Source organism: Choloepus didactylus, chromosome 9 (genome assembly GCF_015220235.1).
Source record: "Choloepus didactylus isolate mChoDid1 chromosome 9, mChoDid1.pri, whole genome shotgun sequence".
In the NCBI taxonomy this organism is placed as follows: Eukaryota; Metazoa; Chordata; class Mammalia; order Pilosa; family Megalonychidae; genus Choloepus; species Choloepus didactylus.
The window spans coordinates 63,089,606-63,105,738 of NC_051315.1; positions in this window are offsets into that span (position 1 = coordinate 63,089,606).

Genomic DNA, 16,133 nt, shown 5'->3' on the forward strand with positions numbered 1-16,133 from the left:
GATTCACAACAAATAAATTTCTCCAAATCATAAATGGGTAAATTGGGTCTCTGCTCTTAAAAAAAAGTTGGCTTAACATATTTGGTTTAAAAATGAATGTGACTTCCCCCACCTCCCAATGATTTTTAAATATTGTTAGGAAAGCTTGATATCTTTAAACCCCTCTGTTCTTGGTGGCATTAGCCATGCTCAGAGACTTCCATCAAGTCTTATTTCTATCTCAATGAAACGTCCCATTTCTGAAAAGTGATGCTACAGAAACCAACAAGCATGCATTGAGTTGTACTGTGAGTGCCTAGAAGGTCATCGAGGAGACATAGTGGAGCTATAACATTTGCACAAAGTAACATGTATGAAATAATGAGAGAAAAATTACAAGTTTAACTGGGCTGAACTGACTAAACTAAGGACCGGTTGGGTTTCAATACTACAAATGGAGAAATGAGCATCAGGCCAGGACGCAGTGACTGGATAGGACTAAGGGAAAGACAAAGGCTGCCCTGGAGGTGGGAAAGGGATGACTGAAGAGAGAACAGGTGTGAGCTGACTCACCTGGGTGAGGGAGCAGAGGCCAGAGAGCCCTGAGCTAGAGGAGCCTGGGGCTTGACGTGATAAGTAACAGGGACCCAGGTGGGAGGGATGGGTTGTTAAAAACAGTGTTTGGGACAGACTGGTGCAAGGTATGTGCCATTTGCCGAGGAGGATCTAAGAAGAATCTAGGCCATGGGGAAAAGGACAACCCCTGCAGACTTTTTTTTTTTTTTTTTTTTTTTATACTTTTTTTTCTTTATTAGAGAAGTTGTAGGTTTACAGAACAATCATGCATAAAATATAGGATTCCTATTTACCAGCCTATAAGGCATTGGGGTGGAAGACTTGTACAAATGATGAAAGCACATTTTTATAATTGTACTATTGACTATAGTCCATGGTTTAATTTAGGGAATACTGTTTCTGTAGTGCAATTCCAAGGATTTTTTTTTTTTTTTTACATTTTATTCTGTTAATATTTCCCCTTTAAACCACATTCAGATATATATTTCATTGCTGTTGATTACATTCACAATGTTCCCTGCAGACTTTTTAAAGAGAGAAATAGCCCAGGTTTCTAAGTGAAGGGGGCAGTACCAGCTAGCGGTTAAGAGCATGGGGCATAGGTTTCCAGAGACCTCAGAATCCCTGCCCCACCACTAACAACTGATGACCTTGGGCACATTAACTCGTTCTTTCACCTGAGAAATGGAGGTACTGGGAGGATTAAAAGGATGGAAATGTGTGAGTGCAGTGTCTGGCACATGGCAAGTGTTCAATAAATGGACAATAAACTTTAAAATTATTTAAATTTTTAAAATTGTTATTAAAGTAAAAGACTCACCGATCATTTCCACATTTCTAGCCGAGGAGATTGGGGTGCTGTGGACCCAACTGGGAGAGAAAGGCTCCCTAGGGGTGTCAAGGGCAGTGAGTCCCAATGAACTGAGACTTAACTTGAGAGAGAAGCATTCAGGTGGGGGTTCCTAGGCAATTAAAACACCACAATTTAGATCTAAACCCACAAATACAATAATTCAGAAAAAAATTATATTCCTCAGGAAATAAACTATTAGGGAAATTGCCACACTCTTGTTCCTACAGCCTGTTTCTTAAAGACACTATGGAAAGCATATATTTTGTCAGTGACTCAAAAAAGAAAAAAAAGAAACAAAAACAAAAAAAACTTGAAGAATCCTCTAGTTAAAGTAAAAAGAAAGAAAGAAAAGTTTCTGAAATTTGATTATTCAGTCCCTGAATTGACCATAATTAGAATAGACAATTGGATAATATATTTTTTGTGGGTGTGTTTTTCCATTTCTGGCCTTTTATAATAATAGTTTGTAGTAGTCAATTCTCCATTAGCTTTGTTATAATGGAGAGGAGCAGTGGCATAGATAAAAACAAACTACAGATAACACAAAAATGATTTACTGCCACTCACAGTTCCCCTTGCCCCCCCAGCCTCTCTCTCCCCTTCCCAAAGTCCTCCAATCAAGCATCTGCAGACCCTCGACATGTAGTGTCAGAAGGAGACTGTGGGTCACACAGATAATCTACTCAAGGGTAATGGATTTGACTACAATTTAGCATTGATTAATTATAGTGTCCAATTTTAATTCAGTGCTATTCACTAACTAATTAGATAAGGTTTTTCTATGCTCTATTTTTGGCACAGAAAATTCTGAGCATAGGTACTTTAAAATTAGCAGTGCTGTTGAAATTTAAGAATTATTTATCCCTGACCTCACAATGAATATGCCATGAGGGTCAGAAGACCCAGATTTGTCCCAGTCCTGCCTGTGACAGGGACTGGGTGACACCAGGCAATCAATGTCACCTCTCTGAGTTGTTTCCTTGTTTGCAAAGCTGGTGTTTGGTCTGAGGTTGCTCAGGGCAACCATTCTGGTCTGGGTTATAGTTGTGATGCATGCCTTGTCTTCAACATGTTTGCTCTTAGACCTGTATTCAGTAAATATATAGCAGTGGTTCCCAGCCAGGGACAATTTTCCACCCAAGCCAGGGGACTTTGACCATGTTAAGAGACAGTTTTGCTGTTCATGGCTTGGGGAGGGCACGGAGAGGTGCTATGGGCACATAGTAGGTAGATGCCAGGGATACTGCAACATCCCACAACGTCCAGGACAGCCCCCACAACAAAAAATTTTCTGGTCCAAAATGTCAACAGTGACGAGGTTGAGGAACCCTGGCATATAGAAGGGTATTTGGGCATCATGCAGTGGTCTAGAAATCGCCCTATTTTGGAGATGCCTAGAAGTTTAAATTATAGGGTAATAGAATATTAAATTGGAACTTACAACTGAGGCATCAAAGATTCTATAAATATGAGACTCCAAATGAAGTGCAGAGTGCCATGTAGAAATTTCAGGAAGGGTTATTAAAAGCTGGATTGGTAGCCCTAAAACCTTCAAGTAGGATATAAAAGGGTTCAAGGAGTGGATATTGGAAAAGGATCGGTGAGAGGAATTCTTCTGCGGAGAGCTGCTGACCTGTATGACACTACTCCCATCCCACAGGGAAAGACGGCTGCCTGGAGCCATTTTGAATCTGCCCACAGAGAACCACCTGGGCGCGATGGAGTGGAAACTCCGGAAAACAAGGGAGTGTGAAGAGAGGAGCAGACAGAGGAGCAGTATGCACAGGCCACCTCCCAGGTCAGGGGTTGGAGAGACCTCGCAGGGGGAACCTCAGAAGAGCCCACAAACACCCTCATGAGAGCAAGACTCACCTGGAAGCATCTGCCAAACACTGATTAATACATTAGACTAGAATTCCAGGTCTAAATCAAGACTGTGTATTTTGGCTTAGATTGATGGTAGAAATTTCTATTCCTTAAGTGACTAGAACATTCCTGGAGTCTGCCAGAGCTTTCATCCAGTGCAAGGGGCACTCACCCACTAAATACGTCTTAAAAAGAAGTGGAAGCCAAAAACAAGTTTCTTTCCAATTACATACTACTGGTTGCACTTGTTTAATGTACCAGTTACATACACAAATTGACATGTTTTTTTCTTCAAGAAATTTAATTAAGATTCTTTATGAGTTCTTTGCCTAAAGGAAAAAAAAATCTTGCTAGGTATTCTCTATTCAAATTAGATATTTAAAGTCTCAAACTCTCTTAGTTCAAAAAGTAGAATTTTGGTTCCTACCAATTTTGCATCAACTTTAGTGAATTTTGTACTCTGAGGGAAAACATATTACCTTCTGTCATTAGAAACAAAGCTCTCCAAAGATTATAAACTCAGCTGTGAGTTCTCCCAGCACTTATAGGTCCTCACTTTGATGATCTCAAATTCTGATATTATGATACTGTGAGTTGCTATTAACATTAATGCATTAAACATTTCAACTGTCTTGCTGCTATAGACTCCTGATCCATTTAAAAACAATGGATCCCAGAACCTCATCTTTTATTTGCATGGACTGGAAGTAATTTCTCCTGGGTGTCTTCAAAGGCACAATAGAGAGGTCTGAAATAAATAAAAATACCATGCACAAATGGAAAAGTGACTCTGCATCTATTTCATGGAAAACCACAAGTCTTCACTTCACACTAAGTGTTATTGTTTATTTTCTTTATATTTCCCTTCATATGATTACAACTGAAAAGAAAGGAAAATAATCAGTGACTTTAGGCTATTTCACAGGACCCCAGCAGCCTCAGCATCACCGGAAAGCTCGTTAGAAATGTAGAATCTTGGTCCCACCCCAGACCCACTGAATCCTAACCTGCCCCTCAAAAATATTCCCGGGTGATTCTCAGGATATTAAAATTTGAGGAGCACTAATCTAGGCCACCATTGAAAAGGCCTAAATGATTCCGGATAACAATTTAACCCAAGAAATTAAGTGGGAATAACCCTGTTAGGGTGAATTTATTTAGATTCCAAAAAATAAATAAATCCACAGTGGAAACAACTTAAATCTTAGCAATGACAATTACTTTTAACCCAAAGAGTGTGACAAAGACTTCTCACAAAGTAATCTCTGGAACCATAAGCAACTGATTCGGTGAAATAAGCTAGGACTCCACATGTAACTCCCCAAAGAGAGGAATAAATTGTTCCAATGAATATTTTCCTTGTTATGCCATTTGGATGATACCTACACCTATGGTTCTCAAACTTTGCTATACATTCTAGAATCAGCTGGTGAGCTTTCAAAAATGCCAATGCCCAGACTGCACAGCATAGCAATTAGATCAGAATCGCTGGGGTTGAGACCCAGACATGAGTTTTTAAAAGTCTCCAGGTGATCCAATGTGCAACCAAGTGTGACAACCTAAGACCTACACAACTCAAGCAGCAGGAGAGATTTGTCAATTTTATGATGTATTTATCAAAAGAAAGCTAACATTCATAATTCATTTTAAAGGGGTTGGTGTAGGGATAGTCAACTAGACTGACATGTTACTGGCTTACCTGTTTTCCCACCCATTATCCTTATTCACACTCTTATTATCTCTCATCAAGTCTATGGTAGCCACCTACTCATTGTTCTCCTGCTTCTAGTCTTAGCCACTCATATGTATTCATTCTTCACCCTGGTGGAGAGGCCCAACCTCTCCTCTATCTGCACCATTCACACAATCCAGTTGTGCTTTTTATCCAGAGGTAAAAAAAAAAAAAAAAGTTAAACCATGCCCCTCCCCATCAAAGGTTCCCATCTCCTACCCAATAAATTCTAAGCTCCTTAACCTGGCAACCTGGGCGTCCCATGGTTTATCCCAGGCCAACACCTCCAGTTTCACCTATTGTTGCTCCCTATCTTTATGCCCCAGTAATTCTGAGTAACACATTTCCACATTTCCCAAACCACTCATGCCCCTGGGCCTTGGTCCTTGCCTTCCCCTCATTTCTTGAACTTCTCAAGACCCCAGCTCAGGTGTCACTCTCCAGGAAGGCTTTACTTTCACCACCGAATTCCCTTAAAAGCTATTTTCAACAACCCCTCTCTGTGCTCCAAGTCAATGCAAAGAAGCACAGAGATGACAGAGTGTGCTATGTTCTGGAAAAAGCCAACAAACTAATTATTACAGATGTGGATAAGAGATATGGCACAACAGGGTTGGGGCAGAATCCCAAATAATCACCCTCTTGCTTCTACTGCTCTGCAGATGCACACACCAGACGAGGGCAGGCTGTCTGAGTCATGAGAACTTTCAAGAGCTTGCGTTAAAAAGGACCAAAGCCAGGTAAGAGAAGGAAATTCTCTGATGAAACAAAACAAAACAAAAAACTGCATTCATTAGTAAGTTTTTGAAAAATGAACTGAAGAAATGAGTTCCTAAACATTGAATGATAGACTCTATCTAGGCGACTGTATCTTTGACCACCATCTCTCTTGACGACCTGCAGACTTGGATGACGTTTCAGAACCATGTTGGACTGCCATCCATGTAAACAGTTGGGGGGGCTCTCCTGGCCTTGATGATTCTCATCAGAGCCTATGCAATAACAAAAGAGAGCAAGTACAGCTATCTGCCCCATAATAATAATAAAACCACCCAGCTAGATTAAAAAATGGTACCAAGGCCACAGGGACTATCTTCACTGCTGTTCCTTTTTGCCTTATTAATCAATTTTTTTTTAACTTCATCTTCCAGTTGGTTTAGCTGAATGTACAGAGTTATATGCCAGGTACTATGTTAGGAGTATTTCTGCATATATTTCCTTATGTAATCTTTACAGCAACCAGTGGCATAAGCATTGTTGTCTCCCTCTTGAAAATGAAGAAAATGAAGCTCAGGATGTTTAAGTAAGTTGCCCAAGACCATACATTTAATAAGATAATAGTTCCAAAAAGTGGCATCTTGAATCACAAAATAACAAAGATAATAATACAATAAAAGGAAAAACAAACCAAAGCTTATGCCACATCCAAAACAAACATATCAAAGTGTATTCAAGCAGCTGACAGTGGCAGTTTCTCTCCACACAGCACTGGAGTTCAACAAATGGTTCTTAGAGATATCAGCGAATCTTTGCTTGCCAACCCGAACCAACAGATTACCATGTTTGTATTGCCTTATCAAGTAATTTAATTTCTGACATAGAGCAGAGCTTGGAAGAAATAAAATACAAAGCCAAGAATATTCTAAGAAAACATTAAAACACAGCTGTTTGTAAATGTGTTTATACACGCATATATACATATACAATATATAAAATATATATGTGCACATATACATATATAATATATAAATATTATATATGTGCACATATGTTCATATATATACACACACATATATAATCTTCAAAAATCAGACTATTCTCCTAACCTAAAATCATGTCATTATCAGACTGCTTCTTTCCTAGAAATTGTCTTTTACTTAGAAAAGGTGAACTGGCAAATCAGCTTCAGAAGGGTATACTTAGGTTTCAGGCCATAGTACTTTCTTTTTTTTTTTTTTTTTTTTTTTTTAAATTCAGTTTTATTGAGATATATTCACATACCATACGATCATACACAGTGTACAATCAGTTGTTCACAGTACCATCATATGGTTGTACATTCATTACCACATTCAATTTTAGAACATTTTCATTACTCCAAAAAAAATAAAAATAAGAATAAAAATACAAGTTAAAAAGAACACCAAGAACATCCCATCCCCTTAGCCCCCCTTGTTATTCACTTGCAGTTATTAAGAATTACCAGTCAGGAGAAGGAATTTGTGCAAATTACCTTTAAAAATATTCTAATAGCAATATCTAATTTTACTTTTGGATGTTTGCTGAAATAATCTTGCCTAAGTATTTATATGGCTATTTAACCACAGGGATCAATTAAGGGTTTAGCTGAAGATGCAGTATTAGAAATTGAAATGTAAATTGAGAACTCTTGATGATCATATAATATAGAGAAGTTAAAGTGAAAATTCATAATTAAAGAATTTCATTCTTTTTTCTTTTCTGAGGAGCTCTAGGAAGTTAAAAAAATTGCAAAAAGTGTCTTGGTAGAGGAGGTAAAAAAGACCAAAAGAACAGAGATACCTTACTCACAACTCTTAGATTACATGGAAAGGAAAGAAAATATATTTAACTTTGAAATATAATGAAATATAATGTTCAATTGTTTTTCCAACTATAAAAGCAAATACATGCTCATTACAAAAAAAAATTGAAAATTACAAAACTTGGGATCTTACTACCTATAAATAATCACCGATTGTCTTTTTTTATGCATATATGTACATGTATAAATAAATATACATGCTTATTTTTAAATGGGATTATACTGTTAATATAATATATTCACTGTTTCCAGTGAATTTTCCAGTTCATCTCTGGTTATTTCTGTGGGATAAATTTTTTTTTTTTTTTTTTATTATTATTTTTTTTTTAATCATCATTTTATTGAGATATATTCACATACCACGCAGTCATACAAAACAAATTGTACTTTCGATTGTTTACAGTACCATTACATAGTTGTACATTCATCACCTAAATCAATCCCTGACACCTTCATTAGCACACACACAAAAATAACAAGAATAATAATTAGAGTGAAAAAGAGCAATTGAAGTAAAAAAGAACACTGGGTACCTTTGTCTGTTTGTTTCCTTCCCCTACTTTTCTACACATCCATCCATAAACTAGACAAAGTGGTGTTTGGTCCTTATGGCTTTCCCAATCCCATTGTCACCCCTCATAAGCTACATTTTTATACAACTGTCTTTGAGATTCATGGGTTCTGGGTTGTAGTTTGATAGTTTCAGGTATCCACCACCAGCTACCCCAATTCTTTAGAACCTAAAAAGGGTTGTCTAAAGTGTGCATAAGAGTGCCCACCAGAGTGACCTCTCGGCTCCTTTTGGAATCTCTCTGCCACTGAAGCTTATTTCATTTCCTTTCACATCCCCCCTTTTGGTCAAGAAGATGTTCTCCGTCCCACGGTGCCAGGTCTACATTCCTCCCTGGGAGTCATATTCCACGTTGCCAGGGAGATTCACTTCCCTGGGTGTCTGATCCCACGTAGGGGGGAGGGCAGTGATTTCACCTTTCAAGTTGGCTTAGCCAGAGAGAGAGGGCCACATCTGAGCAACAAAGAGGCATTCAGGAGGAGACTCTTAGGCACAAATACAGGGAGGCCTAGCCTCTCCTTTGCAGCAACCGTCTTCCCAAGGGTAAAACTTATGGTAGAGGGCTCAACCCATCAAACCACCAGTCCCCTATGTCTGTGGTCATGTTAGCAACCATGGAGGTGGGGTAGGCGAATACCCCTGCATTCTCCACAGGCTCCTCAAGGGGGCACTACATCTTTTTTTTTTTTTTTTTTTTTCCCTTGTTTGTCTTTTTTATTTTTTTTTTTTTTTTTTTTTTTTTTAACTTTCCCTTCTTTTTTCAAATCACCTGTATGAAAAAAAAAGTTAAAAAGAAAACAAACATACAATAAAAGAGCATTTCAAAGAGACCATAGCAAGGGAGTAAGAAAAAGACAACTAACCTAAGATAACTGCTTAACTTGCAACATGTTCCTACTTTACCCCAAGAAAGTTACATAATATAGCAACATTTCAGTGAACTTGTTCCTACTACAACCATCAGAAATTAACAGACCATAGTCATTTCTGGGCATCCCCAGAACGTTAAATAGCTTATCTGTTCTTCCTGGATTATTGTTCCCCCTTCCTTAATTGCTCTCTACTGCTAGTTCCCCTACATTCTACATTATAAACCATTTGTTTTACATTTTTCAAAGTTCACATTAGTGGTAGCATATAATATTTCTCTTTTTGTGCCTGGCTTATTTCGCTCAGCATTATGTCTTCAAGGTTCATCCATGTTGTCATATGTTTCACCAGATCGTTCCTTCTTACTGCCGCGTAGTATTCCATCGTGTGTATATACCACATTTTATTTATCCACTCATCTGTTGAAGGACATCTGGGTTGTTTCCATCTCTTGGCAATTGTGAATAATGCTGCTATGAACATTGGCGTGCAGATATCTGTTCGTGTCACTGCTTTCCGATCTTCCGGGTATATACTGAGTAGTGCAATCGCTGGATCGAATGGTAGCTCTATATCTAGTTTTCGAAGGAACTGCCAGACTGACTTCCAGAGTGGCTGAACCATTATACAGTCCCACCAACAATGAATAAGAGTTCCAATTTCTCCACATCTCCTCCAGCATTTGTAGTTTCCTGTTTGTTTAATGGCAGCCATTCTAACCGGTGTTAGATGGTATCTCATTGTGGTCTTAATTTGCATCTCTCTAATAGCTAGTGAAGCTGAACATTTTTTCATGTGTTTCTTGGTCATTTGTATTTCCTCTTCAGAGAACTGTCTTTTCATATCTTTTGCCCATTTTATAATTGGGCTGTCTGTACTATTGTCATTGAGTTGTAGGATTTCTTTGTATATGCAAGATATCAGTCTTTTGTCAGATACATGGTTTCCAAAAATTTTTTCCCATTGAGTTGGCTGCCTCTTTACCTTTTTGAGAAATTCCTTTGAGGTGCAGAAACTTCTAAGCTTGAGGAGTTCCCATTTATCTATTTTCTCTTTTGTTGCTTGTGCTTTGGGTGTAAAGTCTAGGAAGTGGCCTCCTAATACAAGGTCTTGAAGATGTTTTCCTACATTATCTTCTAGGAGTTTTATGGTACTTTCTTTTATATTGAGATCTTTGGTCCATTTTGAGTTAATTTTTGTGTAGGGGGTGAGGTAGGGGTCCTCTTTCATTCTTTTGGATATGGATATCCAACTCTCCCAGCCCCATTTGTTGAAAAGACCATTATGGCTCAGTTCGGTGACTTTGGGGGCCTTATCAAAGATCAGTCGGCCATAGATCTGAGGGTCTATCTCTGAATTCTCAATTCGATTCCATTGATCTATATGTCTATCTTTGTGCCAGTACCATGCTGTCTTGGCAACTGTGGCTTTATAATAAGCTTCAAAGTCAGGGAGTGTAAGTCCTCCCACTTCGTTTTTCTTTTTAGAGTGTCTTTAGCAATTCGAGGCATCTTCCCTTTCCAAATAAATTTGATAACTAGCTTTTCCAAGTCTGCAAAGTAGGTTGTTGGAATTTTGATTGGGATTGCATTGAATCTGTAGATGAGTTTGGGTAGAATTGACATCTTAATGACATTTAGCCTTCCTATCCATGAACATGGAATATTTTTCCATCTTTTAAGGTCCCCTTCTATTTCTTTTAGTAGAGTTATGTAGTTTTCTTTGTATAGGTCTTTTACATCTTTGGTTAAGTTGATTCCTAGGTACTTGATTTTTTTAGTTGCTATTGAAAATGGTATCTTTTCTTGAGTGTCTCTTCAGTTTGTTCATTTCTAGCATATAGAAACATTACTGACTTATGTGCATTAATCTTGTATCCCGCTACTTTGCTAAATTTGTTTATTAGCTCTAGTAGGTGTATCGTTGATTTCTCAGGGTTTTCTAGATATAAGATCATATCATCTGCAAACAATGACAGTTTTACTTCTTCTTTTCCAATTTGGATGCCTTTTATTTCTTTGTCTTGCCGGATTGCCCTGGCTAGCACTTCCAGCACAATGTTGAATAACAGTGGTGACAGCGGGCATCCTTGTCTTGTTCCTGATCTTAGAGGGAAGGCTTTCAGTCTCTCACCATTGAGTACTATGCTGGCTGTGGGTTTTTCATATATGCTCTTTATCATGTTGAGGAAGTTTCCTTCAATTCCTACCTTTTGAAGTGTTTTTATCAAAAAGGGATGTTGGATTTGGTCAAATGCTTTTTCAGCATCTATTGAGATGATCAATTGATTTTTCCCTTTCGAGTTTTTAATGTGTTGTAATACATTGATTGTTTTTCTGATGTTGAACCATCCTTGCATGCCTGGAATGAACCCCACTTGGTCATGGTGTATGATTTTTTTAATGTGTCTTTGGATTCGATTTGCAAGTATTTTGTTGAGGATTTTTGCATCTATATTCATTAGGGAGATTGGCCGGTAGTTTTCCTTTTTTGTAGCATCTTTGCCTGGTTTTGGTATTAGATTGATGTTAGCTTCATAAAATGAGTTAGGTAGTGTTCCATTTTTTTCAATGTTTTGAAAGAGTTTGAGTAAGATTGGTGTCAGTTCTTTCTGGAAAGTTTGGTAGAATTCCCCTGTGAAGCCATCTGGCCCTGGGCATTTATTTGTGGGAAGATTTTTGATGACTGATTGGATCTCTTTGCTTGTGATGGGTTGGTTGAGGTCTTCTATTTCTTCTCTGGTCAGTCTAGGTTGTTCATATGTTTCCAGGAAATTGTCCATTTCTTCTACATTATCCAGTTTTTTGCCATACAGTTGTTCATAATATCCTCTTATAATTTTTTTAATTTCTTCAGGATCTGCAGTTATGTCACCTTTTTCATTCATTATTTTGTTTATATGGGTCTTCTCTCTTTTTGATTTTGTCAGTCTAGCTAGGGGCTTGTCAATCTTGTTGATCTTCTCAAAGAACCAACTTTTGGTGATATTTATCCTTTCTATTGTTTTTTTGTTCTCTATGTCATTTATTTCTGCTTTAATCCTTGTTATTTCTTTTCTTCTACTTGGTTTAGGATTGGTTTGCTGTTCATTTTCTAGCTTCTTCAGTTGATCCATTAGTTCTTTGATTTTGGCTCTTTCTTCCTTTTTAATATATGCGTTTAGTGCTATAAATTTCCCCCTTAGCACTGCTTTTGCTGCATCCCATAGGTTTTGGTATGTTGTGTTCTCATTTTCATTCGTCTCTATATATTTAGCAATTTCTCTTGCTATTTCTTCTTTAACCCACTGATTGTTTAGGAGTGTGTTGTTTAACCTCCAGGTATTTGTGAATTTTCTAAGTCTCTGATGGTTATTGACTTCTAATTGTATTCCATTGTGGTCAGAGAATGTGCTTTGAATGATTTCAATCTTTTTAAATTTATTGAGGCTTGTTTTATGTCCCAGCATATGATCTATTCTGGAGAAAGTTCCGTGAGCACTAGAAAAGTATGTGTATCCTGGTGATTTGGGATGTAATGTCCTGTAGATGTCTGTTAAATCTAATTCATTTATCAGATTGTTTAGGTTTTCAATTTCCTTATTGGTCTTCTGTCTGGTTGATCTATCTATAGGAGAGAGTGATGTGTTGAAGTCTCCCACAATTATTGTGGAAACATCAATTGCTTCCTTTAGTTTTGCCAATGTTTCTCTCATGTATTTTGTGGCACCTTGATTGGGTGCATAGACATTTACGATTGTTATTTCTTCTTGCTGAATTGCCCCTTTTATTAGTATGTAGTGGCCTTCTTTGTCTCTCAAAACATCCCTGCATTTGAAGTCTATTTTATCTGAGATTAATATTGCTACACCTGCTTTCTTTTGGCTGTAGCTTGCATGAAATATTTTTTTCCATCCTTTCACTTTCAATTTCTTTGTGTCCCTGTGTCTAAGATGAGTCTCTTGTATGCAACATATTGATGGTTCATTTTTTTGATCCATTCTGCGAATCTATATCTTTTAATTGGGGAGTTTAATCCATTTACATTCAACGTTAAAACCGTGAAGGCATTTCTTGAATCGGCCATCTTATCCTTTGGATTATGTTTGCCATATTTTTCCCTCTCTCTATTAATATCCTTTATTGTACCCATACCGAATCTCTTTAGTACTGAACCTTTCTCCAAGTCTCTCTGTCCTGTCTTTGTTTCTCTGTCTGTAGGGCTCCCTTTAGTATCTCCAGTAGGGCAGGTCTCTTGTTAGCAAATTCTCTCAGCATTTCTTTGTCTGTGAAAAATTTAAGCTCTCCCTCAAATTTGAAGGAGAGCTTTGCTGGATAAAGTATTCTTGGCTGGAAATTCCTCTCACTCAGAATTTTAAATATATCGTGCCACTGCCTTCTCGCCTCCATGGTGGCTGCTGAGTAGTCACTACTTAGTCTTATGCTGTTTCCTTTGTATGTGGTGAGTTGCTTTTCTCTTGCTGCTTTCAGAACTTGCTCCTTCTCTTCTGTGTTTGACAGTGTGATCAGTATATGTCTCGGAGTGGGTGTTTTTGGATTTATTCTATTTGGAGTTCGCTGAGCATTTATGATTTGTGTATTTATGTTGTTTAGAAGATTTGGGAAGTTTTCCCCAACAATTTCTTTGAATACTCTTCCTAGACCTTTACCCTTTTCTTCCCCTTCTGGGACACCAATGAGTCTTATATTCGGACGCTTCATATTATCTATCATATCCCTGAGGTCCATTTCGAGTTTTTCAATTTTTTTTCCCATTCTTTCTTTTATGCTTTCATTTTCCATTCTGTCATCTTCCAGGTCACTGATTCGTTGTTCAACTTCCTCTAGTCTTGTACTATGAGTGTCCAGAATCTTTTTAATTTGGTCAACAGTTTCTTTAATTTCCATAAGATCATCCATTTTTTTATTTAGTCTTGCAATGTCTTTTTTATGCTCTTCTAGGGTCTTCTTGATTTCCTTCATATCCCGTACTAGGGTCTCATTGTTCATCTTTAGTTCTTTGAGTAGCTGCTCTAGGTGTGTCTCTTCTGGTCTTTTGATTTGGGTGCTTGGGCTTGGGTTATCCATATCGTCTGGTTTTTTCATATGCTTTATAATTTTCTGTTGTTTTTGGCCTCGTGGCATTTGCTGTCCTTGATAGGGTTCTTTTAGGGTTTGTAGACCAGTTGAAGTCCTTATCTCTAATTTATCAGATCTACAGCTTCGTGGAGTACACTTTCTCTAACTAACCAGCAGGTGGCGTCCACGAGCCACCTGTTCTCCACAAGCCAGATCTCCCCTGCTTAGCCTTTTTGGTGAGTGGGGGAGTGAGTCTTGTGGGGCCCAATTGGTGTCCCAAGCTTGCGTGTGTAGTTGGTGTTGCCTGCCCTGTATGTGGGGCGTGTTTCTGGGCAGTCGGGGAGGGGGTTGGCCCTAACAATCAAATCTCCCTGATGATCCTAGAGTTTTAAAGCTACTGCAATAGTCTAATCCTTCAGTTCAGTCCTGCCACAGTTTGTCTCTGCCACTGACCCACAAGTCTTTGGTATTGGCGTATGGCTCCTGAGACTTGCAAGTGGGCCCCTCTTCCAGGCTGTGCACCCCGGGTCCTCTGTTGAGGGATGACTGTGCTATGTCACAGGTGAGTGCCGTCCCCCCAGGGCAGTTCTGGGCTGCTGGGCTGTGTTGGGAGGCTCCCAGTCTGCTCAAATGATGGCTGAATGGGGCTCTGTTAATTCACACTGCTCCCCCTTCCCAGCTCTGGGACATTCAGCTGAGGTTGCAGGGAAGGCTAATGTCCACGCCCAGTTTTGTGGTGTGTGCCTGTTATTTGAAGCACTTCCGTCACACTGGATTGTCTGGGGCAGCTCTGGGCTATGGGGCTGGCGATGGGCAGGAGTGTTTCCTGTCCACCAGGATGGTGGCTGTGAGCGGACACCCCCCTTTTCTTGGGAAGTTGTGTTGTTTAGTGAATTTTCTCAGCCACTGGATTATTGCCTTTTGTCTCAGAGCTCTCTTATTTCTGCTCTTGACTTGACGTGCCCAAATTTCAATTCTTTGAAGCTTTCTGTATTGAGCTTCTTAGAGTAATTGTTTTAGAAAAAGCAAAAAGGATTTAAAAAAAAAAAAAAAAAAACAAAAAACGGCCCTCCTCAGAGATCTAATGGGTTATTGAAATGCTAATAGACAAAGCAACCAGGGCCATTAAGGAAAGGTGCCCTGGGCAGAGAGATCAGCCTTGCTTCGGCATTTGCATATGCGCCTCAAGGCCTGATCTCCGCCCTTCCCCTTTCTGTGTTCACCAGAACTCCAAAAATCCTCTGCTTTTACTTTGGAGCTTCTCGTGTTGTTTTCCTTCTATGCCCGTCTCCTCTCTGCTGGGCTGGCTGCTCTCAGAGTCTCTGGTGTCTGGCCTCAGTCTATCTATGGTTGGAGTTTGAATCAGTAGAATGAGTTTCCGATGAGAGCAGCCACTGCAATTCTCCCTTCTCCTTCCTGGAGCTGACAGCCCCTCCTCCCCCGGGACTGAGCCTGGCAGGGAGGGGCGCGGGTCCCCTGGCCGCAAAAACTTACAGATTTCGCTGATCTCAGCAGTTCCACGTTTTCATGAGTGTTGTATGAAGTATGCCCAAAGACAGATTGCTCTGTGGTGTCCAGTCCACGCAGTTCCTGGCTTTTTACCTACTTTCCTGGAGGAGTAACTAAAACATACAGCTCACCAGTCTGCCATCTTGCCCCGCCTCCCATAGTACTTTCAATGAACGAATTTTTCAAATGCAAACGCCTCTTACCCCTTAGTTGCAATTTGAGAAATGGAGGAAAACTTCATTTAGATCCAGTTTAAAAAAGAAGGAATCACCTGTAAAAAAAATTAAAATGAGTATCTCAATTTGTGGTTTCATGCAGGTTGACATTCCAATGCGGATGAGACCTGTTTGTGACAATGGCACTCTATTATGTATATGAACTGATTAATGTCTTCTGGATATGCTATCATATTCCATTAGAGTTTAAGAGCTTAGTAGCTTAAAACTCCAGATTCATTGAGGTTGTCTGGCTAAAGAACACTGATTTTGCACGATTAAGATGAGAATCATATTCCAGTGCCAACCAACAACACAACATATAAAAAATAATCTCACAGC